This window comes from Coturnix japonica, chromosome 1, assembly GCF_054131305.1.
Source record: "Coturnix japonica strain WE chromosome 1, WE-NBRP24, whole genome shotgun sequence".
NCBI lineage: Eukaryota > Metazoa > Chordata > Aves > Galliformes > Phasianidae > Coturnix > Coturnix japonica.
The window spans coordinates 119,803,400-119,829,889 of NC_140663.1; the positions used below are offsets into that span (position 1 = coordinate 119,803,400).

The 26,490-nt window shown below is 38.1% G+C and overlaps 1 long non-coding RNA gene across 2 annotated transcripts; it reads left to right on the plus strand.

Annotated features, from left to right (window-relative positions):
* Nucleotides 1–295: 295 nt before the first annotated feature.
* LOC146762664 (uncharacterized) lies at nt 296–24,773 on the plus strand. Of its 2 annotated transcripts, XR_014947671.1 has the most exons (4): nt 296–553; nt 1,447–1,660; nt 3,547–3,689; nt 24,143–24,773. It is a non-coding gene; the product is annotated as an uncharacterized LOC146762664 (long non-coding RNA). The 2 variants fall into 2 exon arrangements; XR_014947675.1 differs by lacking the exon at nt 1,447–1,660.
* Nucleotides 24,774–26,490: the final 1,717 nt, after the last annotated feature.

Sequence of the window (26,490 nt, forward strand, 5' to 3'; positions counted from 1 at the left end):
TGGTTGGTGGCAGGGGGCTCGGAGCTTCAGGGTCCTTGAGATCCCTTCCAGCCTGGGACATTCTTTGATTCTTGGCATGCTGCAATCAGAGGGACTGCAAGCTAATGGGCACTTGTGAACCAAACAAGGCTCAACAAAGCAAAATGCAAATGCATACAAAATGTATACAAACTGGATAAGAACTTCTTAGGAGTAGCCCTGCTGAGAAGGACTTAGGGGTCCTGGTTGATGAAAACCTTAGCATGAGCCAGCGGCCCAGAAAGCCAACGATATGCTGCACATAAATTCTATTTACTATAGGAAGATGACTCTATCATAACTTTTGGCAGCATATGCCTTTTCATAGGCAGAATGAGTAATCATTCGTTCTTTCAAAATTCCTCACCTACTTATTCAGCTGGGAGTCCTCTGAGTCCTCCCAGGCAGCTGTTATTTCTCCACCTCGCTTTCTTTGTTTCCACCATTTCCTACCACTGTACTGAGTCTCTCATTCCTGAGATTTTGCAACTACCAGATCCTTTCAGCTGGTGCTGTGATCTCCAGTTGTCCAGCAGTAAGTGTCTGTTTTACTTGGAAGAATGATTTCCAAAGGATGTCTGGAAAGGTATAATTCAGTAGAGCAGTTAGAAATCTTTCAAAGTATTAATATTAACCCAGAATTTGGCATAATGTAAAAAAGCTGTGCTACTTGGAAGCACACTGTCTTGCTGCAGTGATGTACAGATAAATGACAGAGCATTCTTGGTTATTAATGAAAGATTTCATTTTGAGTGAAATTAAAATCAAACTTTTAAATGAATTTTGATTCAAGCTCTGTTTTTTTTGTTGTTGTTGTTTTTTGTTTGTTTTCTCTCCAGTGTTACCATTAAATTGAAAAATAAATTATTCACACAGCCCTACTGAAGATAATATTTTTTCCTCTCTCTCTGTTGCGATCTAACACAAGCAACGTTTACTCACAGTTTTAAACAGGTACTATTTGAGAGAAAAATCACTTTCTTAATTCTAAATTCTACAAATTGTAAAGGAAGACTGGAATGCAATAATCAAAAGCCCAAACAAGAGTGACTACTGAGAACTGAGCTCCTGATTCAGTTGACTTTGGCTAATAGCCAATATTTGTTGAACTTGGATGAAAACATATTTTCCCCCAGAATGCGCTACAGATATACCTATAACCATTCAACCAAAACATACAATGATTTCGTACAATGAGCAGAAAAAGAGAAGATGAAGGTAGAGCCCAGTTCATGACACTTACAGAGCCACATACAGGGCAGGCATGGGCACTCGTCAGCGCCATAAAGTTAAAGGGGACCGACCATTCTAAGCTAAGCTGAGCTTAGAGTGGAATTCTTCTCTCCATCTGAAGCCAATCTACATTTCTGTGCTTTCTTTGGACCCTTTGTTTTGAGACTGGACAAAGCTATTCCTTTTTCTTTCCAGTCCATTGGAACTAACTCAGAAAAGGAGGAACCAAAAAGGAGAGCAAAGAGTTCTCACTTGGAGACTGCATATTAGAACTTCTGCTGTCTGTATGTCAAAAGAAGCCATCCTACAAACACAAGAATCATCTGCAGAATTGTATTTGTATAACCACAGCTCTTTTGTGAGCTGATAAAAATCAAGAATGAAGTAACTTAGTTGAAAATAGCAAAAGGTTTGTTTGTTTTAAATATTCAAATATCTGAATCTGATGTACTTTGCATGGGAAAGGCTAAACGTTAAAATCTTTTATCATTTTGTAATCCTCTTATATATTCAATTTTGGTTGCTACAGAGGTATCATTAAGTCATACATTTTTTTGTCTTTTTTATGTGAGGAACTTATGTTTGTTAAAAGCAAAAATAACATGCAAAGTATTTCTATAAATGGGAGTACAGTAAAAAGATTGCAAAGATTGCTTTTTAAACTTGTGTGTGCATTAGTTTTCATTGTTGTGTTTGGAGAATTAGACTTGAAGTCATTTTTCATTGTCAGTTTTATATTTCACATAATGCTGGAGAATAAAAATATTTCCTAAGTTAAAAATATGTTTACAACACCACAGAAATGGGCACAGAGAATCAAAGGTAAGAAAACAACTGAAACTATTATTTTTATAGCACTTTTGTCAAAGATGGACTAGAATCCACAAAGAGAGTTCTCCTTGGAACAGCAAAGTGTAATAGCATATTTTTATTTTCTAGATAAAATATTTAAAGTATCTTGTAGTACTGCATGAAAAAGAGAAGAATCCAGTAAACCTTTGGTAGTAACATCTATGTATCCTTTAGCAACTTCACCGGACAAATGCAGAGCTGTGCAGTGTTGACTTTTTCACAGCCTTACTCTGTGAACATTATATGTGCTATGAGCATATGATGCAAACTGGACAGCATCTGAACCAGGAGTTCATGTAAAACTGAAATTGTGAAGGATGATATGCACTATATATATAATATCAATTTTTACTTGATTTATTAGCCTCAATTTCAATTAGATTGTTATTAGTAAAATAAGAGAGAGAGAGAGGTTTCCGAAGACCAAGAAGACTACTTTGTAATTGAAGGCACCATGGCTTGGAAGCATACCCACACCCGCTGCCAGGCAGTGAGGGAGAGAGCGAGCATTGATTCTGTGACGTGCTTCCCTCTCCAACCGTGAGGTCCTCTGGGATGTGTAGTTCTTCTCTATGCTCCACATGATGTTATGATGTGGAATACCAATAGAAACATTACAAAAACATGACAGTCCATGATAACATAAAATTTGACTTAGTCAATTATCAGTGAGTTAGTACTAAATCTTATTCACACTGTGATCCCCATGATCATCAGTTGCTCCTTTGCAGAACTGCTGCTTACTCAGTCATTCATCCCTCAGTCTTTGTGAAATACTTTAGACTTGACCCTACTGTATTTCACCTTATACTTTTTGTCTGTTAGTTCAATTTTTTGTGACCTTTATTGATGACAGTGTAGTGGACCAGTTTTGACTTTTAAAGTTTGGTTCAGTACTTCTTTGAGGGAAGAGATATGGTCCAAGTATCTCCAGAATCACCAGTGCTATCAGGGAAAACACTGATATAACTTACTTACATTAGGAAAATCATCATTTTGTTCCACAAAATACAGCTCGGTAATATTTGTATGGGGAGAAGTTTTCTAGTAGAATGCTTCTCTCAGAATCAATCCCCTTTTCCCATTACATTTTGTTGAATTCTAAGTTGATTCCTCTAGGTGTGTTCAGATAGCGTATGCATTTGCCTTTGTAATATATTTCACCATCAATAATTCACAAAATCATTGAAATTACCAATCAATGTAATGACCCATACAACAAAGAAATGAAAATTACATGTTAATATCATTTACAGTTATGAGTATGGCTGGGGGCCTGGATCAGTTGACTCAAGCTGTTGCTTTTTCTATTCTATGTGTGTCCTTACTCCATTGGAATGTAACATTATTACCAGCTTATTTTAATATTTCTGTTCCAGTTAAGTTGGTTATATAGAGCTTTCAGTACAAGTAGATATTTGAATATATTTATCTTCTTTACAGGTATGTAGGACATTTGTCTTATTTTCACAGTGGGAAGCCCTCAGACAGGTCTGATGAAATTCCAAGACTGAATGAAATAATCAGCCTAACTTCTAATCATGACTTCAGTGTCACACAAAAGTTCTAAGGGATGGAATTTCAAGGTAAATGCAGCGCTTTCCTGGAAAGCTTTCTCTACATTTCTACATTTTTCCTTGTAATTTATTTATTTATTTATTTATTTATTTATTTATTTATTTATTTTAAAGTGGAGAAACTAACCTCAGAATCTCAAGCTATTTTTTAAAAAAGAAATTACAGTTTTTGTAACTACTTTTGTTACTTTTGATCTTTTTGTTTTGGCAATGATGCAGAAGAAAATTTTCTCTTGGGAAGTTTTACTTCTGTCAAACAAATTTGATGATTTTTAAAATTTAACTTAAAGTTTGTAATGATTAGCATTCTGAAAGAAAAATCATTAACTTTAGAGGTGGAAGATTTCTCCTATGATTCTGCTAAGATTCAGTAGCATTGTTCATTATTTCAGATCTGCTTTGGTTTGTATCTTACTTTAATCATGCTAAGTTTTAAAGCTTCCATAGCTCCTAACTAGAGGGCTTTTTCCTCTGCCTGTTTTTCAGACCAGAAGTGTCACTGAGGAAAGAGGAAGTCTTGTACAATTTGGAGAAATTCTCAAAAATTCCTGCTTAAAATAAAAAGACTCTGTGTGGTAGTTTCGCCTCAATGGGTAACTAAAATCTACCACAACCATATTCTGTCCTCAGAGGAACTGGGGAGGGAGAATGTGTGATGGGAAAAAGGGCTCATATGTTGAATAAAGGGTAGTTAAAAGGAAAAGAGAGAAAAGGAAACATGTGAAGGCCACATGGAAACAAAGAGGAAGAAGAAAACAAATTTTCTCTGCTTCCCATTAGAACACGATGGTTGTCCATGACTTGGGTATCCAGGCCTCAATATATTTAGTGGTTGTTCAGGACGATGGATATTTTCACAATGACAGCTCCTCCCTTCTCCTTCCCATTTCCTAGCTCTTGCCCACCCCCAGCATACTAGCTTTGAGAGTGCTGGAGAGAGCCATGATGTTGTGCCAGCACTGCTCAGCAACTGTGATATCAGTGCTGCTTTAGCTACAGGGTCGGAGCACAGCAGTCAGTGGGTTGCTGTGGGGATAGTTAACACCTTCCCAGCCAGACTCCATATGCTGGGGTATAAGCAATCTGGGAAAGACTGAAATAAGCAAAATCACAGTGTAAGCATGCTCAGGCTCAAAGAGATCAACTCACTGTATAGGTATCCTCCTCTCATGGAAGATTCATTTTAATCAGTTAATAACATGCATGTCCTGCAGCACACATAGATCTTTCTCTGCAGTGTCCTTACTCACAGTCTCACAGTCTCGTGTGAGTTGAAAGAGACCTTAGAGATCACCGAGTCCAACCCCTGGGATTTGAGCCCCTGTGTAGCAGAGCGGCACTTCTACCACTTGCGCCACAGGGGGGATTCGAACCCGGGCCTCCGGTGTTGCAATGCGGCTTTCCTACCTCTGCGCCACCAGGGCACCTTCTGGTCTCTTTCATTGTGTTGACTGATGGCTAGATAAGAATAGGACGCAATGCATTCAGGGATGACTCCTTCCAGGACAGTTATTTTTAGCTGCCAGGGAAAGACATCTAGGACTCTGCAAGTTACATTTTCTATTTATAATCAGCATCCCTTTCTCCAGCCGAGCACTCTAGTTTAAAAGTCAAGTGATGCTTGATGCTATGTACTGCTTTCCTCACAAAATCATTAAAATCCTAACTGTCTGCAGAATTTGCATTTAGTTAAATGCTGATGTTTTCTCCTTAATACCCTTCTCCATTCCAAGTTGGATCTGGCGAGTTTTAAAATACCATCCAGTTACCACATGAGGACATTAATGATTTATGAGAAATTGTCTATTGTCTGTACATTTTGCATATCTTGTATGTGCATTTCTTGCTGTTTTTTGGTCATAAAATTCTCCCAGGCATCAACAGTAAAAGGGAAGGCATACTGGGGCTGTTTTTTATTTCCATGCACATGGGAAGACCTTCCAAGCACTCTTTGATGTTAATGCCAGAGCCAATGGTCATTTTCACTGGGCCAGGAAAATAGCAAGGTCAAACAGTCTGACCCAGTATGTTCATTAATTTAAGAATTCAAATTTACTACTGATAGCAGTTTTACGTGAGATAATATTGCCCTCTAATTTCCACATTCCTTCAGAACTGAAGAATATTTTATTTTGGTATGCTATCTGACAAACTGCTTTGGAGTCCACTAAATTCCTTTGGAATCTGTCAAGCCCTCCTACCTTTTAATTAATTTCTGTGTTCTTTTCCTGTTGGGAGATTGAATAAAACCTCATATATTCTTGAGCAAACTATACAATGTTGCTGTTAAATCCTCTGGACATCTATAAAACTAACTTACTTTGCTAGTTTCTTTTTCTTTCCCTTACTCTTCCCATTGATAATTATATAACTAGATGCACAGAAAAACATGTTTATTTTGTATTAATTACTTTCAAGTAAGGATCAGTGAGCTTTGGGAAATGTTCAGTGCTGCACATGCAAGAGTGTCTAAGCAACCAGTGCTGAATGGCTCGTAAGTATAGTGGAAATTCAAGTAAGAACAACAGGAATGTGTCCCGTGAGTCGCTGAGGGAAGAAACAACAACAACAGCAACAACAAAACAAAGCAAAAAAACAACTAAACATTTCAAAGATGTACGAGTAGCAGTTTGGTGTACAAAATGCTATGCAGACTGTTTTTGTAGATTAAATCTTTGATCTTTGTAATCTTAACAGGGAGTGTGGATTTCTTAGCTTCAGTTTTCACTTTGAACTAGAAAAAAGTAGATGAGCATCTGAGAGTGGTTACCACCGCTGGGCTTCTATAGTTACAGTGAAATAGCAAAATAGCACAAGTAAAGAGACAGTAAAATTCATTAGTTTTGAAGATTATATGCTTTCTTCCTTGCAAGAAATCTGTGTGTGACTAAGTTTCTTCATGAGAGAAAATCCCACTAGAATTAACTATCATCTCATTACCAAATGAAGGAAGGCTTTAGAAGTACTAGGATTTTTCGTGGAAGTTCTCCCAAAGGAGAAAAGGTATCTTGGTATAATGTGACAGCCAGATTACCTATAGGGAGAAAAATGATGACGTTCCTCTCTCAGATTCCAGCTTGACATATGTACATGGCACATACAACAGTTACATGTTTACTAAGCTATTTCAACCACTCATTCCAAATATTATCATGGTCTCTATATAGTTCATTTAATGTGAATTTCTATAAGGACTGCTATCTGGAAAATCAAGTCAATAGAATTATTCCCACAAAATTGCTAAAAAAAAGATTTGCAGAAACAGGGCACATTTAGAACAAAGAACGAGATGCATTTGGAAGTCTCTATGACTATATCTTGAGATAAGGCTTATTTCACAGAAGTTTACTGCAAATGTTAAGGCCCTTCTCTAAAATTATACTGTGTAGTAAAATTAAATCAAGCTTTGACAACTATTATCATTCAAGGATAAATTTACGAAGGCTAGAATTCAGTAACTTCCGATTAATAGATTCCTTTATTAATTTATTTTCAAATGCATTTTAGTGTTGACTGCTGTAAGCAGCTATTTCATGGTCTTTATTTTGCCACAGCAATCTCATGTATCTGGTTTCATACCTTTCGTACAGAGCAAAGTCACAAGGAAATTGGTGGCAAAGGTAGGATAGGAACTTAACTCCAGATCTCATACAGATAACCAACCTTGTAACAAAACTGTTTTCTCCCTAAACACATGTGGTGAAAAAGTGCTTAACTATATATGAATGGATGTACATATTAAATTCCACAGGCTTGAGTAGTATGCTTGCTAATGGCTATAGGCATAAGACTTTTTAAGACTAAAGCCTTGAAATGCTGTGAAGCTCTTTCAAGCACTAGCTCACCACATCTGTGCTATCTTTCCTGCTCCTGTGAGAGACTTCACCACTGGTATATTTTTGCTCAACTGCAACATACTTCTGTGCATCATATTTAATTGTTTATTTTTTGGAGTTCTTACTCACTTTGCATGACTAATTCTGTAATTTTTTCAGAGAAAATTCTCAGGAAAATTATGCTGAACTTAAAGTTGCTAGGCTGAATTGTATGGCTTGTTTAGTTCTATAGGTCAAGTGCACAAATGTGATCTCTGAAAGTGCAGATGAGTCACTACTTGCTATCCTATTGCTCATCATTCTCATCATTAATTCTAGAATAATACTGGTTCTCTGCTGAGGGAAGGAAAAAAATTCTGAATTATCTTTTGCATGAGTGCAACTCCAATCCCAATGTACGTGCTATAGCAAGTGCTAATGATAATTATGAGTAGAAGAATTTGCAAGATCAGTCACCACATCTTTCCTCAAAGCATAAAACTATAACTTTTCCTTAAAGGGTAGAGGAGTGTATAGTTCAAGATCTCTAAAATGTTAAGTCACTCATTTTGTAAGAGCCACTTTGAGATATTTCAAAGAAATTCTGTTTTACATATGTTGTGCAAGGAATGCCACTTTGAAGCTATTAACCAGACGCAATTTAGATGTTTCACACTGGATAGACACCCAGATGACTTCTAAATCTTCAAGAATTTATAGACATGTTCTTTAATTTGTTCAGCATTTAAGAAGGTATGTAAGAACATATAGAGTTTTAGAGAATAAAACAAAATATACAAGCTTTTTGCTATATATTTTTTCCTCACTAGATTGAAAATGATTACAGAGGTAAAGAGTTTCCCTAATAGAACAAAAAACTTTATGTAGTCTATTTAAAAATCACATTTTCAGAAAGAAAATTGTCACTCTACAGACTTGCTGCTTCTAGGGAATCAGTAATCACTACCTGGCAAATAACTTACTAAACACATTCATTTGCAAAACTATCAGTGTAAAAAAAACCTTACTATATGAAAGACATTGCTGTAAAAGCAGTTATTGTCTTTACAGGTTAACTCACTTCAATCAAAATTCAAACCTTACAACCTAGAAATATGAATTAAGACAGTATCTCTACACAATGATTTCTCTGATATACACTGAAGCAAAAAATGCAGTGTGGGAAACCAGCTCTTGTATCTATGCCTCAACTATGGCTTTCATCACAGAATCATAGAATCACAGAACTCTTAGGGTTGGAAGGGACCTCTGGAGATCACCCAGTCCAATCTCCCTGCTAAACCAGGTTCCCTGCAGCAGGCAAGACATAGAACTGCAAGCAGTCATGTTAGAATAAGAATATTAATAATATAAAAGGAAAATATTTCAGAAGGCAGTCCCTTTCTATTTGTTGTTTTCCACTGAAGAAATAGTCCTTAAATATATCAGAATAAAAAATAAAATTGCTTCACAAATCTTAAGGATTTAGGTTACACACCAGCAACAGACAATGGAAAGATTTAAGTTTTGAGTCAAATCATAGGCTTCCTTCAACAGTAGCTGTAGTTAGAAAAGGGCATATTCTTAACCTATGGGTTGTTGACATAGTTTAGGTATCCTTGATTTCCTTTAGAATTCCAATCTTTAGTTAACTGAGATTTATGTCATTTGGAGTATGTACAGATAATGTACTTAATGAATAATGAGAACATAAAGAGTACATTTTGGAAAGAAAATAACTTCCCTGGCTTTTTGCTGTCAGATAATTTTGTGTACTTTTATAGATGACTATTTATTAATTGTCCTGTGTGAGATAAAATAAGCATCATGATTTGAAATTCATGGTAGTACACAAACAGAGTGTAAGTACTATGTGATACTGAATTTTTTTCCCCTAAATTTAAAGCCATGAGGATTCTCAGATCACATCTTCTGACCTGTAGTGTATCACAGGAGGAGCCTCAATTACAGATTGGCCTTCCAGTTACCATTATTTGAATAGTGCTGGTAATTCACAGATTTATATTATAAGTGTTTAGGTGTAACTTTGCAGTATGCAGGAGGATGTACTTGGCAGGTGCTCTTTCTGTCTTCCATCTGTCAGAGCGTGTCTGTCTCAGCATGGTAAAGCAGGCAAGTGTATATTATGCAGGTAGTACAGATGCAGATGGAAGTGGGATGAGAAAGGCAAGCCATTGAGAAGCTGGAAGAGGCTGCATAACTTTTCTTGGGTATATACTCACAAATGACTGAATCTCTGTGAGAAACCTCAGATTTCTCCTAGTCTATTTGCTTGTATCCATTATGATCGAACTCAAGACTTAAAATAATTTTTATTTATGTACCAATACTGTAACAGAGAGTGATGGGGAAGAAATTTATGAGATTAAATTAATAATGAAATTTATCTGGTATAACCAGCAAACGCTGGCCAATCAACTTTTAATTCAGCAATGAAGAGGGTGAAAATTACATGCCATGATCAACTTCTTTTTTTTTTCCCCCTCAATAATTTTCATTCTTATTGTGTTTATTCAGAATAATTAAATAGCTGTATAAGGCCATGGAACTGTGTCTTTACGCTCAAATAAACAAATAGAAGCAACAATTGTTTTACTTGGTAATTACTGTGTGGCAATGATGAATGTGAAAACAAAAATGCTGGAAACAAAAATCAAAATGGAAGCCCTCTTCCCATCTGTTTGCCTTTATTTGAAAGAGGCTGATATGGGGGCATGGCACCAACAAAAGCTAAACATATTATTATGGACAGAAACAATACTGCTTCTATTAATTTATGCAGTATCTGTACCTTTACTGTTTGTGTGAAGTGAAGAATATTAGGAATCCACCCGTGCAGAGATTCTAGGAGGCTGTGAATTTGCTGAATACCAGTGAGAGATGCTTTGTTACTTGTGCCAGGTTACCCATACAGCTAAGGCTGGCATCAACATGAGGATATCCTGCAGTATTAAAAGGACACCCCTTGGTCTTCAAATACGTGGATGATGTACAGTTCAGTTTAACCTAAGGGCAGCTATCCCTGTCAGTCTCTGAGCTATCTAGAAATGAGTTAGCTTCAATCTAGATGTTTTTAGCCCAAGGTGATGTGTCTTGCTGACACATATCTTGCATGACACCGTATGAAGCAGCCCTTACTTATGTGTCAGAGTTGATTTGCATCTGGCCATCTCAGAACATAGGTGGAGAAGCATTTGTCTACCCCATCCACATGTACATATTGTCATCTTTCTATAAATACAAAAAAAACCTAGAAATCACAGTTAATTGGGAAAGATGTACTGAGTAGATTTATTCCACTGGAGTCTCCCCTGGGACAGATTCTTCTTAGCTGTTCTCATTAATGCCTTTGCAATGCATCTGACAACCAAGGAGTGTGGATATGCTGGGGTGAGCCGCTCAATATCACTTGTTAACCTTCTTTTATCTTACCAGACAGCTTTGCTTCTTAGCAAAGAGGCTTCTTGGCTTGCTTTTGGATCTCGTCAAACTTACAGAGGTGTCCATAAAATGACAAAATAAAAGCACTCTCAAGTATAGGCTAATATTGAAAATCTGCTTGCTCTCTAGCCTTAAATGCAAATCTGCAATAGTTGCAGAGACAAACAGGTCTTTTTGGTTTTGTTTCAGTGAAACTTCATGAACGCTCTGCTATGAGCATACTCAAGAATTCAGGTCCTGTTGGGACCTAGCTCTTGTTTTAGCTTCAAAGGAAGTATTTCAGGATTAATTTTGTCATAGTTACAGAACAGTTCTTATTCGAGCACAGTTTTTACCTTCACATGTTTTAAGGCTTTAATAATATCTTTTACAGCTTCTGTGTACCAATGTTCCAACAGCTTTTTTTTTTTGAAGGAGGGGGGGGAGGTAGGGGGAGAGAGAGAGATCAGAGATGGGGATAGGGTCTGAAATTCAAACAATTAGAAGGTTGTAGACAGTTTGGATGGCATTATTCTCACTGGGTTTTAGAGACAGGATTTTGTGCAACTTGGCACAGACTAGTCATCCATTTCACTAGTGCTATTTGTAATGGCATTCCTTCCTTGTACTTACTGTTTGTTACTCCTCTGTGACATTTTATCTCATAGGTAATCTCAGTGAAGTTTTTGGTTGCATATACAGTGTGTTGGAGAATTGTTCTTTTGTCTAGCAATAAAAGCAAAAGCAAAACAAACAAACAAACACAAAAACAAATCAGCTAATGTTATGCAGCAGGGTGTACCTTTTCTCCCTCAATCTCATATCACCTGCCAAACAAATGAAACTTAATAAAAGTTTGAATAGATGAGCATGAGATAAAGAGGAAAAATACAAAATGTTAGAAAAGAATAACATCAAATAGTTTCTGAAGGTCAATTAGCTGAGGAGAAAAAATGCAAGAAAAGCACCAGACTACTGCTCAATTGAAATGGAAAGCTGTTAGCAGGTGGCTAGTAGGGTGGTTAGAAAGAAGGTCAGAGTCTTCACTGTCTATTTTGGCGCCAGTCTTCACTAAAAAGGTCAATTGTAATCAGGTGGCAAGCTTAAAATATACAAGTTAGAGAATGTGAAAAGTTATCCCACATCATCTGAGTGACTGAAAAACTTTAAAAACTGCCATTTAAATCTTGTAGTTGCCCTTAAAAATGTGAAGGAGATGGAGGGGAATACAACATCCATGATAATGGAAAATGACAATAAAAATGCCTGTCTTCTTTAAAAGGAAAGCCAAGAGAAAAGAGAAAAAAGGGTGACATAGGCAAGGAATTACAAGATTAGATACTTCCAATTTACAGAAAATGTATTGAAATATCACAGAATCCCAAAATGGTAGGGATCGGAAAGGATCTCAGGAGATCATCTAGTCCAAACCCTCTGCAAAAGCAGTTTCCCGCAGCAGGTTGTGCAGGAAAGCACCCAGGTGGGTCTTGAAAATCTCCAGACTAGGAGACTCCACAACAGTTCCAGGCAAACTGTTCCAGTGCTGTGTAATTCTCACAGTAAAGATCTTCCTTGTTTTAATATGGAACTTCCTGTGTTCCAGTTTATGCCCTGTTCCGTTGCTTCACACCATCAAAATGAGTCTGCCACCATTTCTGAACCCTCCTTTGTTTTTGGCTCAAAGCTCTCTTTCAAAGGGGTTTCATGCAATGAGACTGACTTCTCTAGGGGATGAGAAGTGATTGTTATTGTGTGACAGTCAGCATCATTTTGTGGACAATTTTACATTTGAAAGCATTTCTTTGGAGCTGATTGCCTTTGGAAGAGAGTGCTCAGAAGTGCTTACTGGAAGAAGACCTGGCCTGTGACCAAATAACTCCAGCTTGGTATGTGAGACTGGGGAATGATACCATCATATCCTGTGAAAAATAGGATGCAGGTGGGCACCTTCCTGTTCCCTCTTATCTGCTGGCAAGACCCAGAAGATGGCAACAAAAGAGTTTCTGCTGAGATCCCAAAGCCCTTTCTTTTATTTCCTATCTATTTTCCATTGCCTGCCTTTCCTTTCCAATTTTCTTAAGCAACTAGGATTTGTAATAAACTGGTCAGGCTAACATTTGACCCATTGTGTTTTAATCTTGCTGTCAGGTATACGTATGTTAAAAGAGCCTCCTTTCTAAAAACTGGGACAAGACACCCACATCAACTTGACACATTAGGTATATATTAATAGGCATGAGATCACCTCTCAACCTTCTCTTCTCTTGGCTGAACAGCCCAAGGACTCTCAGACTTTCCTCAAACTGGAGATGTTCCAGGCCCTGATTACTTTTGTGGCTTTCTCCTGGACTCTTTCTAATACATCCCGTCTTTTTTGAACTAGGGAGCCCAGAACCGGACACAGTCCTCCAGCTGTGACCTAACCAGCACAGAGTAGATGGGGAGGATTTCCGTCCTTGACTATTGGCCTTCTTGGCCACAAGGGCACACTGCTGGCTTATAGCTAACCTGCTGCCCACCAGGACACCCAGGTCCTTTTTCAAAGAGCTCCTCACCAGAAGGTTGACCCCTAACCTCTACTGATGCATGTGGTAAATATAATAAAAGAAATCTTACTTAAACACTTAGAAGATAAGAAATCTATCAGCAAATATAATTTGTCAAACATATCATATCAATCTAATGGAACTTAGTACAAGCCCTGTGTTACAAAGCTTCTTATATCTCTCACTTTTTTTTCTTTCTTTTTTCTCTTCTGAAGGCAAGCTAGGAGAATGTTTAACAATACATAGATGAGAGGACTGAGGAAAGTAAGATCAGACAGATATTCAGGGCCAGTTGAAGAAGTAATGCAACTCACATAGCACTTCCACCAGAACAAGAACCCAGTGCAACCTGCAGGCAAAAGCTGTGCTTTGCACAAAGGCAGACTGGGGAACAATTGGCCAGGCATCAACACTGAGTGAAGGTATGTCCTTGTGTGTGTAAACAAGGCTTTTATGTGCAAGAAACTTGAAGTAACTCTTCCTATTTGAAACTGGTAATATGTGAGTGGATCTTGGAGGACTGTTTATTAAAAAATTAAGGAAGAAAAAAAAAAGTGCACCTGAAGAGAATTGAATTGCAAGTGTGATTTGGAAAATATTATGAATTAGGAAAAGATAAATAAAGGCTTGGTATTCTTTGTTTTAGAGCAGAAATATCTTAAAACAAAGATGAGATGGCATTTCAAAAAGTTGACTATAAAGACAAAAGGAATATAATCTCTGCATTTTATGTGAAAATGAAAAATGTAGTTGAAAGCCTTTAAACATATGTCAAGACTGACATAATTATAGCTGAACCTGCCTTGGAAGGGACAGGAGATGGGTAATCTAAGCACTTCCTAGTCCCATGGCTCATGAACTATATCCCTGTATCTATATTATGTAAAACTGAGATATTAATTTATTATTGATGGTGAAATTTTAAAAGAGTTTTATTTAAAAGCATGATTTTCCAGCATAAATAAACTGCAGCATGCATGACTTTTTAGAAATGACTTAGAGAATAACTATATAAATTGAATAAGTCATCATTTCCATGTCTGATCTCAGCAGGACATGACCAGAATCAATGTAAGAACCTGACTCAGATCTTTAGAAAAGCTTCAATTATTTTGGATTGATTTCATTTTAAGGCGTTACAGTCATACTGTGATTAATAGCTCTAGTAATGGTACAGTTTTTCAGTAGAACTGTCACAGGAAGTCCGTTTTTAAAGAGGCCAGTTGGGTTTTATTTCAGAGAACAAATGGGCAGCACTGACCCACCAAGAAAGAAATTAAAAGTAACTGTTAACATTTCCACATGCGTTTCCCTCCCAAATCTTCCCACTGACACAGGTCTGTGTTACCAGCCATTTTGATGCTTGTGTCTAGATTCTCACCCCTGCACATGACATTGTCCCAGCTCAAGGGTGCAGAATTTCTCTGTTTTCTGAGTCAAAGTGGGAACATGAATCCACAGTGCTTCTATGTTTGGGTATTGAATATTTGGTGTGGAGCATTTTCAGGTGCTCCTACTTCAAGAATGTGACTCTTTGCAGCAGGAAGGCAACATTGCTGTTTACTAGCATGAGCACAGAACTCTTCTGCTGAGTCAAAAAAGCAAAGTTTTGAGTGGAATTGAACTCATGTTGAAACCTCTCAGGACCAGAAGGAGAGATATATTTATTTTATCTATCTGCTAACTTATCAGCTAGGCATTTATTTTGCTTTTCTGCTCTTTGCATGGACACAGAGCTGTCTTTCTGGCTGTGGGTAGAATATCCCTGACTGAGTCGTGTTCTGAACGTTCCCTATAGCAACACAGGCTGAGAAAAGTTTAATAATATTTCCAGAGAGTTTAGGAGCTGTGACTGTGTTTGGTTTCCAAAAATCTTGTGTATTTAACTCTTGGCCAGTATCTGCCTTCTGGCAGCTCTGTACATGGCCATAACTGAAGAATTTTCTGCATACGTTAACTGCCAAGTGTTGACCTGAGATGCATAGCAATGGTTTGAGATGATTAGCGATGGCTTGTTCTGCTGGTGAAGCAGGGAGTTTGAATCCTTAGGCATTCCTGGTGTCTCTCTGAAATTGGCAGTGCATCACCAAGGCAGGGGCTTGGAGGGCTTGGGCTTGGGCTGTTCATTCATGATGTCACTGGTAGTGGTTCCAGCTGTGACTGCCCTGGTACTCCCACTTGGTGCATGGGTTTGTGGAAGAAGCAAAGGGCATTGTAGCAGGTGTATTATATATCTATGCATGGTTTCGAAACGTTCAAGAAAGCCTTTGCTAGGATTGAATTTGACCTACATCTTTGTTCTTTCCAATTTGAGTTAGTTTGAGTGGGGTTTCATTCGCTACATTTTTCTTTCACTTCTGAAAATGTAACTAGTTGCTGAGACTTGCTTTTTTGGAAAAAAAAATAAAAAAGAGAGAGAGAGAGAGAGAAACAGGGTACCTCAAGAGGGAATTTTTTTCTTACTTATTTTGGACTCCTGTCATGAGGTTGCAATGATTCTTTCTGTGAAGGTTAATGTAGTGAGACCCCCAGTGACTGCCTTTGTTGGCTAAAGTGCTTGAGATGCGCATACAACTCCTGTTCGTTTACATCTTTTTGTCTTTTTTAGAGAATAGCCTTCACCTTCACAGGTAACTATTTTCCACCTTTTTCTTCTCATGCTTTTGTGTATTTCCTATTTGTGGGATCTCCCAAGATCTGCATTATTCTAAAATATCAGTTGGTTAAGTGCTGTGTGATAGTTGAAGTGGCGTGGAAGATGAATCATTTTTGACATACATTATAATTATGCAGGAATGTATAACTAAATTGTGACTAATACAGGAATGACACACTGTCTGACAACTTAGGCAAACGTAAATCACTACCCATAAATGGAGATGCTAGAATCAGCCAAAAAGCAGTTAACTCCTTCAGCCTGGAATAACACAGTCTGTGTTTATTGATCTCCATCTTCGTGCACATAAGAGGGAAAATTGATCTCTCTAAGTTCATCTGTGAATGGCCTTTGCTAAGAACACTTGAAGGTAGAAAAATCCATCTCAGCCTTTTCCACTGAACTGGATCATAGAATCATGGAATCACAAGGCAGGAAAACACCTACGAGATCAGATGATCCAACTGTCTTCTCATTAACTTTACCACCACAATCTACTAAACCATATCTCATAGCTCCTCATTGAGATGCCTCTTGAACACTGCCAGGGACAATGACTCCACCACCTCCCTGGGCAGGCCATTCTAATGCATTACCACACTCTGAGAAAAGTTTTTCCTTATGTCTACTCTAAACCCCCTCTGGTACAACTTGTGGCCATTTCCTCAGGTCCTGTTTGTTGCCTGAAACAAGTGGCCAAGCCCCTCCTCATTGCAGCTTCCCTTCAGGAAGCTGAAGAGTGCAATGAGGTCTCCCCTGAACCTCCTCTTCTGCAGACTAAGCAATCCCAGCTTCCTCAGCCACTCCTCATAAGACTTGTGCTCCAGATCCCTCACCAGTTTTGTTGCCATTCTCTGGACATGTTCCAGGGTCTCAGTGTCTTTCTTGTACGGAGGGGCCTAAAACAGAACACAGTACTCGAGGTGTGGCCTCACCAGTGCTGAGTACAGGGGGATGATTACCTGCCTGTTCCTGCTGGCTGCACTATTTCCAGTGCAGGCCAGGATGGCATTGGCTCTCTTGGCCACCTGGGCACAATGTCGGCTCATGTTCAGCCGAGCATCAACCAACACCCCCAGGTCACTTTCCTGTTCACGGTCATCCAACCACTCAGCTCCAAGCCTATAGTGCTACATTGGTGTTATTGTGGCCAATGTGCAGGACCTGGCATTTGGCCTTGTTGAACCTCATCCCATTCTCCTCAGCCCAGTGATCCAGCTCATCTAGATCCCTCTGAAGAACGTCCCTACCCTCAGGCAGATCAACACAAATTCCCAACTTGGTGTCATCCGCAAACTTACTGAGGGTACATTCAATCCCCTCATCTAGGTCATCATAAAAGATATTAAACCAGATGGGCACCAGTACTGACCCTTTCGGGACACCACTTGTAAAGAGTCACCAGATGGACTTAACTCCATTAACCACTACCCGGTGGGCACAGACCTCTAGCCAGTTCTTACCCAAAGAAGGGTATACCTGTCCTGGCCATGGGCAGCCAGTTTCCCCAGGAGAATGCTGTGGGAGACCATCTCAAAGGCTTTTGCTGAGGTCTAGGTAGACTACATCAACAGCTTTTCCCTCATCTACCAGCCTGGTCACCCAGTCATAGAAGGAGGTGAGGTTGGTCAAGTACAACCTGCTTTTCATGAACCCACACTGTCTGGGCCTGATTCCCGGGATGCCACACACATGACAGGCCTGTATTTCCCCAAATCCTCCCTGCAGTCCTTCTTGTAGATGGGAATCACATTGGCAAGCCTTCAGTCCTCTAGGACCTCAGGAACACTGGTAGATGGTGAAAAGTGTCTCAGCAATCACCTCTGCCAGCTTCCTCAGCACCCTAGAATGGAGTCTGTCTTGTCCCATGGACTTGTGACAGTCCAGATGGAGTAGAAGCTCTCTGTCTCCACCTGAATCACAAGGGGTGCATTCTGCATAGCACCCCAGACTTCCAGATCAGGGTGTAAAGGCCCTGAGGATAACAGAACTGACTATTAAAGGACAGTGTAAAGAAGGTACTGAGGACCTCAGCCATCTTCTTATCCTCAGTGGTTTCATTCCCTGCTGCATCAAGTAAAGGGTAGAAATTCTCCTTGGTTCTCCTCTATGACTGATATATTTATAAAAGGATTTTTTATTCTCCTTTACTGTAGTGGCCAATCTAAATTTGAATCAGGCTTTTGCCTTCCTAACTTCATCCTTGCATACCTTAGCAACTTCCTTGTAATCTTTTCAAGTAGCCTGTCCCTTCTTGCAGAGGACATAGACTCTATTTTTCTTCCAGAGTCTCAACAAAAGTTCCTAGTTCATCCACACTGGTCTTATTCCCCTATGGCTCACCTTGCAGCACTCAGGAGAAGCCTGTTCCTGTGTCTTTAAGATTTCCACATTGAATGTGTCTGGGGTGAATGGATACAGGAAAGGGTCCCAGTGGCCTCTGCCAAGCAAGGAGAGAGCTTCAGGCTTCACTGTGGAGCTGCAGTGTGACAACAGCATGGGGTTTGAGGCTGGAAAAATAAATACAGGCACTGCAATGGCATGGCCATGGAGGTGTGGTGCTGTTCCGATTAGACTCATCTGAGTTAATTAACAAAACTGTAAACCAAACACTAGTCAGTCTTGGAAGATGCTTATTCAGAGCCTGTTCTGAGGTTATTGCATCAAGCATCATTATATGCTTCAGAAGATTGAAGACATCATTAAAGTAAAAGCCTTCCTTAGTACCTTATACCAACATGGCCTTTATAGTTTTCATTTTCTTCCTTCCCTGCTTTACTAATACAACTCCTAAAGAATTTTTAATGGCAGTCATTACTGCGGAATGAAGACCAAAACCACAGTTTGAAACCCTAAACCATTTTTACCTGCTTGCTGCTCCTTCTAGTTATCCTACAAATTTTGTTATGATGCTGGCTTCAATAGGTTCTGCTGAAAGTAAAATACTATAATACAAACAATTCCAGTGGCTGGAACTGAGCCTTTTCAGAGTGCTCTGCAGTTACACACAACACACCTTGCTGAAGCCAGGGGCAGAGGAGCATAAGTACATGGTGGATTTTCCCAGTATTACTCAGCATATCCATCACAAAAAGAAGGACAGACTTCCACAGTTCCCCAAATCCAGTTCAGAGTCTTAATTCTGGGTCATGATGCCTACCTATGAATTTCTTGCAGACATTCATAGAAATTTTAAAATGGATTTATATGTAATTATATATACATTTATTTATATTATATATTTAGATATGGATTTATCTGTATGTCTCTTTTTCCATGTTTTGCAAAGTTTTGACTCAAAAATCCTTTTGACTTTAAAACTTATGTGACTGAGTAAATGCTAAAAGGAGTCAGTAGGAGGTGACATTTGATATGCTCTGGACCAAACACTGTTGAGATTATTCTGAATTGTTTCTGGTCAAAACATAAGGGAGGACAACTTTGGGTCCAATTTTATGAAATCAGAGAGCACTTATTTAAACATATGAACAATTATCAGCCAGGTTACTTTGGTTATGACTAAACTTTGAACTATGATAGCTGAAGCACCATGGTGGTTCAACAGTACATGTGACCTCTCAAATTTACCCTTGCTCTTTATTTATTTATTTTAAGAAGAAAATAAACAAAAACAAAAAACAAAAAACCAAAAAAGGGCAAGTTTCTTTGAATGAAGTTTCTTTGACCAGTGATTTTCTGTGTTTTCTAAAAATCAATGTTCATACCACCTCTCAGGGGGCACATTTTCACAGGGCAAGGACAGATGATGTTGTTAATGGGTTCTGTGCAGCAAGTGTGACAGAGCTTATTATTATTATCTCATAGTGTGCATTGAAAAGTAACACTTAATAAAAAGGACCACAGGAAGCCAGCATCAAGTGGTACCTTTTATTAAATGCAAAGCATCTGTGGCTTGCACAATTTGGGAAAAGTGAAACTCAAGTCTTATCTTTTGTCTATTATTTTAAATACATCAGGGAAGAAATTATAAAGCTACTTCAGGTCCTAAATATATAAGGACATTCAGATCCACCATAAGTACTGGAGCATTATCATGGAGCCCTTTTCAGGTGCCAGTTATCCTAGAAGCAGTCACACCCTTCTGGAATATCCAGGACCATGCAAGAAAAAAGGACAAAGTGTCCCTGGACAAAACAGCCCTATTTGAGATTATAGGAAGAAAGAGATGTTAGGTTCAGCAGATATAAAACTGTATGGGTTGGACAGATCTCTCTACTTCAGTGAAATCAGATTTACTTCCCAGTTCAAACTGGGTGCTTGCTTATAGGTGTCCAGAGCCATTTGGGATGCTCTGAGGTATCTGTCCTGGTTTCTGGAAGTTCTTCCAGGGGTCCTGTGTGATACCTGCTCCTGCCTTGCAAGTATCTCAAGTCTTCACATTTTCACTCAGAGCGCTTTGGATGGCACCAAATGTGGTCAAATGACATCAGTTCTCCATTGACCATCACAGAAACTTAAACAGTCGGGGTCTAACACTGGATAGTCATGGAACTTCTTTTTATGAACTAAAAAGTCTCACTGAGCCTTCAAATCTACCACAGTGGCTTGAGCCCTTTGTCACATTCACCATAGACATTTCCAGTTCTCCAAGGCATGTTGTATGGCTCTAGGTACCTATGGTTTAGAAGCTGAACTGTGATCCTTGTTCATATGCTGTAGGCTGATGTGACTGAAACTAAAATTAGTGGTCTGAATTTTAATTTCAATTCTATATTTGAATCTAATGATAAAAACATTGGTGTTGATACGTTCCATAGGTAGAGAACAATTCCCCAGTCTCTCACTTCTGTTCAGAAGTTTTATTATTATTATTATTATTATTATTATTATTATTATTATTATTATTATTATTATTATTATTATTATTATTATTATTATTATTATTATTATTATTATTATTCCAGGAAGTTCTCTACTGAAATAGCGAGGGGGTACATTGAACACTTGGCTTGGTGAACATCATTTTCTTCCAGTTAAACTTGTAAAAAAGATCAAAAGGGTAACTTCAACACCAAGAGCTGTAGCTCCAGTGTCTTCACAGGTTTGAATATGAAAAAATATAAAAATAAAAAATATATATGAAAATATATGAAAAAAATATAAAAATAAAAGATCTTTGAAGGAATTTAGGGAACATTTTAAAACTTCTTTTTCCAAATGAAGGCTGGGCTGCAATGCAATCAGGTCATCCCAGGGGTGAGATATGCAACTGAGAGTTATTAAAAGCAGTGCTGCTTCAGTTGATTGTAAGACAAATCAGGACATTTTAGCAACTCAAAACTGTTTTCAAGAGTTTCAGAAATTTTGTGAAAAGAAAAACTTCTTGAAACTACTAAATCAGTGAGCCAGAAATACTTCATTCAAAGCATTTCAGATTAGCTTAGTTCCTCTGTAGGATTTGTGTCTATCTCAGAGCTATAGATTGTAGGAACCTTAGCATCCCACCAACTGATCTGATATGGGCAGGAGAATATTGAAACTCCCTGAAACTCCTTTCATAAATCAATGTAATTGCTATTTTTAGTCAAACTGACAAGAATGCCGTATTTATAGAGCCAATACTGGCTCTGGTGAGTCTGTGCTTCATTGGATATTTTTATAAAATTTGGGTTTAATCTGATTTGAATTAAGAGCATGTGTCAAAAATTTCTTTGAACAATGGAACTTTTGTTTTATTGACCACAGTGAGACAGAAAATCATGCTGGAAAAGGGAGGTCTGAGTATAACTGAAATTAATAATGTCTCTGCTTTTACTAAGCCATGTCTGCAGTTATCAAACACTTAGGAGCAGTATGCATTCACTCATCGGTAAAACCCTCCTGTTCATTTTATCTTATTAAATCACCCAAAGCCAGACTAAGGTAAATGAAAATAATTGGTTCAGTCTCAGCATCTCATGTAAAGCCACATATCGCAGGAAAAAAGACTAAATATGCTTTGCATTAATTTCATTAGAAGTAGTAAATAAACAGGAATCAATTCAAAAAGGACACAATTGTTAACCAATCCTACTACAGAATCTTCCAAATCAGTTAGGATTTAATCCATGCAAATATTAAATTACTGTTGAAATTAAATCATTACAATTTATCAGCATCACTAGCAGTAAATCCTCAGATTAGTCAAAACCATCAAATGAATGCTGCAAATAATCACTCCTAAGTCCTAGAGCAAGAAGTTCAAGGAGGCAAACACTCATTTAGTTCCAAAACACAATCGACATACAGCCATGGCTTAAATCTTTTGCTGGTTAAATATTTCAGCATGGAAAGCAAATGAGCATGACTCTACATTACAATTTCAGAAGCTAATTAATATTTTCTTCTTGGAAGTTCACCATCAAATACAGATGCTAATCAGACTGGTCTTTCTCCCTTCTCTCTCAGGGAATAGAAATATTGCAAGGTATTTTGATGAGCAAATATATTAGCAGCTCTCTTACTGATACACCACTTACAAAAATCTGGGAAAAGCACAGTGTTTAAATGGAAAGGACCACATTTGGATTTATTTAAGAAGTATTCTCAGGTGACTTTATATAATTCATTTGTGTGTATATATATATAGGCTATAGTTCATTTTTAGACAACGCTATAATGATTTCAAAGATCACCCTGATTCCCCTCCATTAAAAAATAAAAATAATAGATATTGCACAAAGGTACTCAAACATTTCAGCTCTTGTCTTCGTTTAGTCTTTAGCCGCTAATGGTATAGGAAATTGCCACTGCAGATGAACTTAATCAGTGGTGGTTGGGTGGATCAGCCTTTCTCCTTATATTCTTATAATAACCTCCTTAGCCTTCTTTCCAATAGGGATGTCACATATATTAGACAGAAGGAGCTGGTGTTAATATAGTGACTACATTTCACTCTGTTTCTTGTTGCAGAACTGTCCTTTGAAAGCATCCATCTCTTTCACCTCTCCTGACTTTCTTCCACAAACAAAAAATATCAGGTGCATTTTGGAGAAAGGAATCAAGTTTCACTTCAGCAAACTCTTCACATGGTTTTCCAGCAGTCCAATAAACCCCTTCACTAACTTCACCTCTGTCAAACATATGTGTACACCTCAGAATAAATCTGAATATATCTATTGACAGCTGTCAAAAATATGTTCCTTCATAAGAAAACATTAGGGTTGGCTGACTAGATGTTAAGAAAACATCTCTTACTTTAAAAGGCACAACTTTTTCTGCCCTCTAGAATCACAGGAAATTTTAAAATGGTAATTCAACTAAAGTCACTGAAATTTATATGTCTACATTTGTCTAAGGACCATTCTTTTCATTTATCCTCAACAGTTTGTTACATGTTATCATAGAATCACAGAATCATAAAATGGCCTGGGTTGTATTCCTTTCTCTTAATTCTTTCTGATTTTTTTCCCCATGTGTTTCATAATGTCCTGGAGGGAGGAATGCTGGGTATTCAAAATTCATTTTGTTTTTATATTTGAACTCTATGCTTAGTGCTTACTTTGTGAAATCCTAAGCTCTGAAGCTGTGCTACTGTGGCCTGCAAAGAAATTGTAGTACTATTAATAAGTGTTGCTAACAGAACTGAAGAGATGATCCAGAAGCAGGAATTTATGTCCAAATTCATGTTTTTCACTGATATCATATGATTTCTGAAAGCACAGCTGGTCCAGAATGCGTTTAGCTACCCTGACTTTACAGCACATAATTTCTAATAAAGAAATGAATAATACAGAAATACAAGTAAGCTCTGCTGTTAGAATTCAGCATTTTCTGTTCTCTTTTCATTTCTGCATGCCCTAACTACAGCTCCTTTGTGTTTACTATCCTCTAGGTCCTATCACTGTTAGGAAATCCCATTATAAGTAGGGAATCCTACTATTTTTAATTGTATGAAGGCCTTTCACCATCAAATGAGGTCAGTGGAGTTCCTTCATCAAGCCTCCTTTAACTTCTTTCCATTTTGATAGAGAAAGTGACTGGTTATGATTCTCTTCTTTGCAGGTGAAAGATGTGGAAATTTTAGACTTTAAGAGGTGAGCTACTGTGGACAAAGTTTTGAATGATACAGAGTGCCTAACAGGCCCAATTCTAATGTCTAAGCTCCAGAGATGAGGTCAGAAATCTTACTCTACTTCTTAATTACTCCTCTTCTGCATCAGAATTTACCACCAGCATTTTCCTGATTGCCACAAAAATTTTGGGAGCACATCTACCCAACTGTACTCTTCAAGCACTTACTAGGAGCTCTAGAGCCTTTGTGCTACAGCTCAGACTCAGACATGTGAAAATATAAACATCATAATGCAAAAGCACCAAAGTCTTCTACTGGATCTGGTCCAAGGTGAGTATCAATTGGAATGAAAAATTTACCAAAGCATCAACTCTGAAAAGAGAACTCAAGCAATACAGGAAAATCAGTTATATTCAGACACTTGCATGAGAAGGTATTTTACATTTTAAACAAACTAAGTTAAAATTAAAGTGAAATTTTCTCTCTGTAACATTTCAGTCAAGCTTTCCCTCACCAAGACTTCAACTGAAAGTGCCAAGACACTTGGTCCTTGACAGAAATTACTTGAACTGAGAACAGAATAAATGTGTTCAGGTGCAAAATTTATACTGCATAGCAGTATCATAGTATCATAGTCTTGTGCGGGTTGGAAGGGACCTTAGAGATCATCAGTAAAGAAATAGAGTGCTATAAATTCATTGTTTCCCATCCTTGTGAATAATACAAAGGAAAAAATGTAGATCTGTCATATTGACCTACATGAGTGACGGGACACGAGGTTGCACTGATCAGATGTTCAATTAAACACAATTGGTTGTTTGTTCCTGACATTTTAAAAAGCACCAGCCAGTAGACGTAAGGTTACGAAAAACACCTATCATTTACCTTAAAGGTTAATATTTGTCTTAACTGTCAGCAGCAAGTACTTATCTAGAAAAGACTTCTAGTGGAAACTGACAAAAAAAGAAACTGTTTTGGTGGTGATAGGCAGATCTTTTGGACCATAAAGACTTCTCTGTCTAGATGGACCTTCACTAGAAGCCTGACTTCTACTACTTATCCTATCACAACCGTCAGCCCTCAATGGCAGACTGCTACTCTCAAATTACAGTGATTTGAAGAAGACAGATAAATTTGCAGTGCTGACAGGAAAAATGGAAATGCTTTGATGAAGACTCTTCCACATCACCTGAGCTCTGCATGATAGGCAGAGGCAACTGCAGTGCCTTTGGCTTTCCAAGAAAATGCTCTTCAGCTATACGTGTTGTGTAACAGCTTCTAGTTTCTGGCTCACAGAGCAGTGTGCCAGGACCTGGCACAACCCTACACCACTGTTGCTGCAAGTAACCTTTCCTCTCTACTCAGGCTGCCTTGGTCTGTCATCAAGGTGAAGCCCCAGCTTGGGACATTTATGAGTCAGTCACCAGAGGAGCTGCAGTGTTCACTGGCAGACACTTGCCAAGGTACTATTCTTTATTCTTCAGTCAAATTGGGCCACATCAAGTTGTTCATGCTGTTTGGATTGCTCTAAATTACAAAGAAGCGCTATATACCTCTGTGGTTGACATTTGATGCTTTTGAGGCAAGTCTCCCAAAGGCTAATGGCCACACAATCTCTTTCTGTTGACATACTGCAACAAGGACAAAGTAGTGATACAGCTGCCAGCTGAACCAAGAAGGTGATTCAAAAGTTTTCAAAAGATTACGACGTGCTTGAAAATAAACATTTATTTTTTGCCAGCTATGGCAAAGCAATTTACATTTGTCAGATCTAATAGAGAGACAAGGAAAACCTTTTAGCACAACGATTACAGGTATGGTCCGAATAGAAGGCATGCATTCTGAGCAGTTTTACTACCATGTTTAATGAACTGATTGTCCTAGGACTTAAAATGTTATTAATTAAAAACTACAATTACAGGTAAGTAATATTCTTCTTGCTGTTATACACCATTAAATGGTGTCATTGCTGAGTCATGTTCCATGCTGTACTCAGTCATAGCATTTGGGTGTACAAATAAAACTAAATACTGAAATCTTTTTCCTAGATTAGAAAGAAAGCACAGTTATTGCTTCAATGAAAATAATAAGTAAGGACTACCCTCTAAGGTCATTCTGAAAGTATTACTGCTACAGGGCAAGATATCATAATATGGAGAAATTAATAGCTACTATAAGCTGCCATTGATATTTCAGTCAGCGTTAAAGAAACACTTGCACATAGTTTTCTGCAGAAAGACAGGTAGAAAATGTTCAGTTAGGACTGCTCAGTCATTTTAAGGCATAGTTTTCTTTCAACAGTGTATAGCTCACAGCTACAGAACTATAAGGAAGCCTC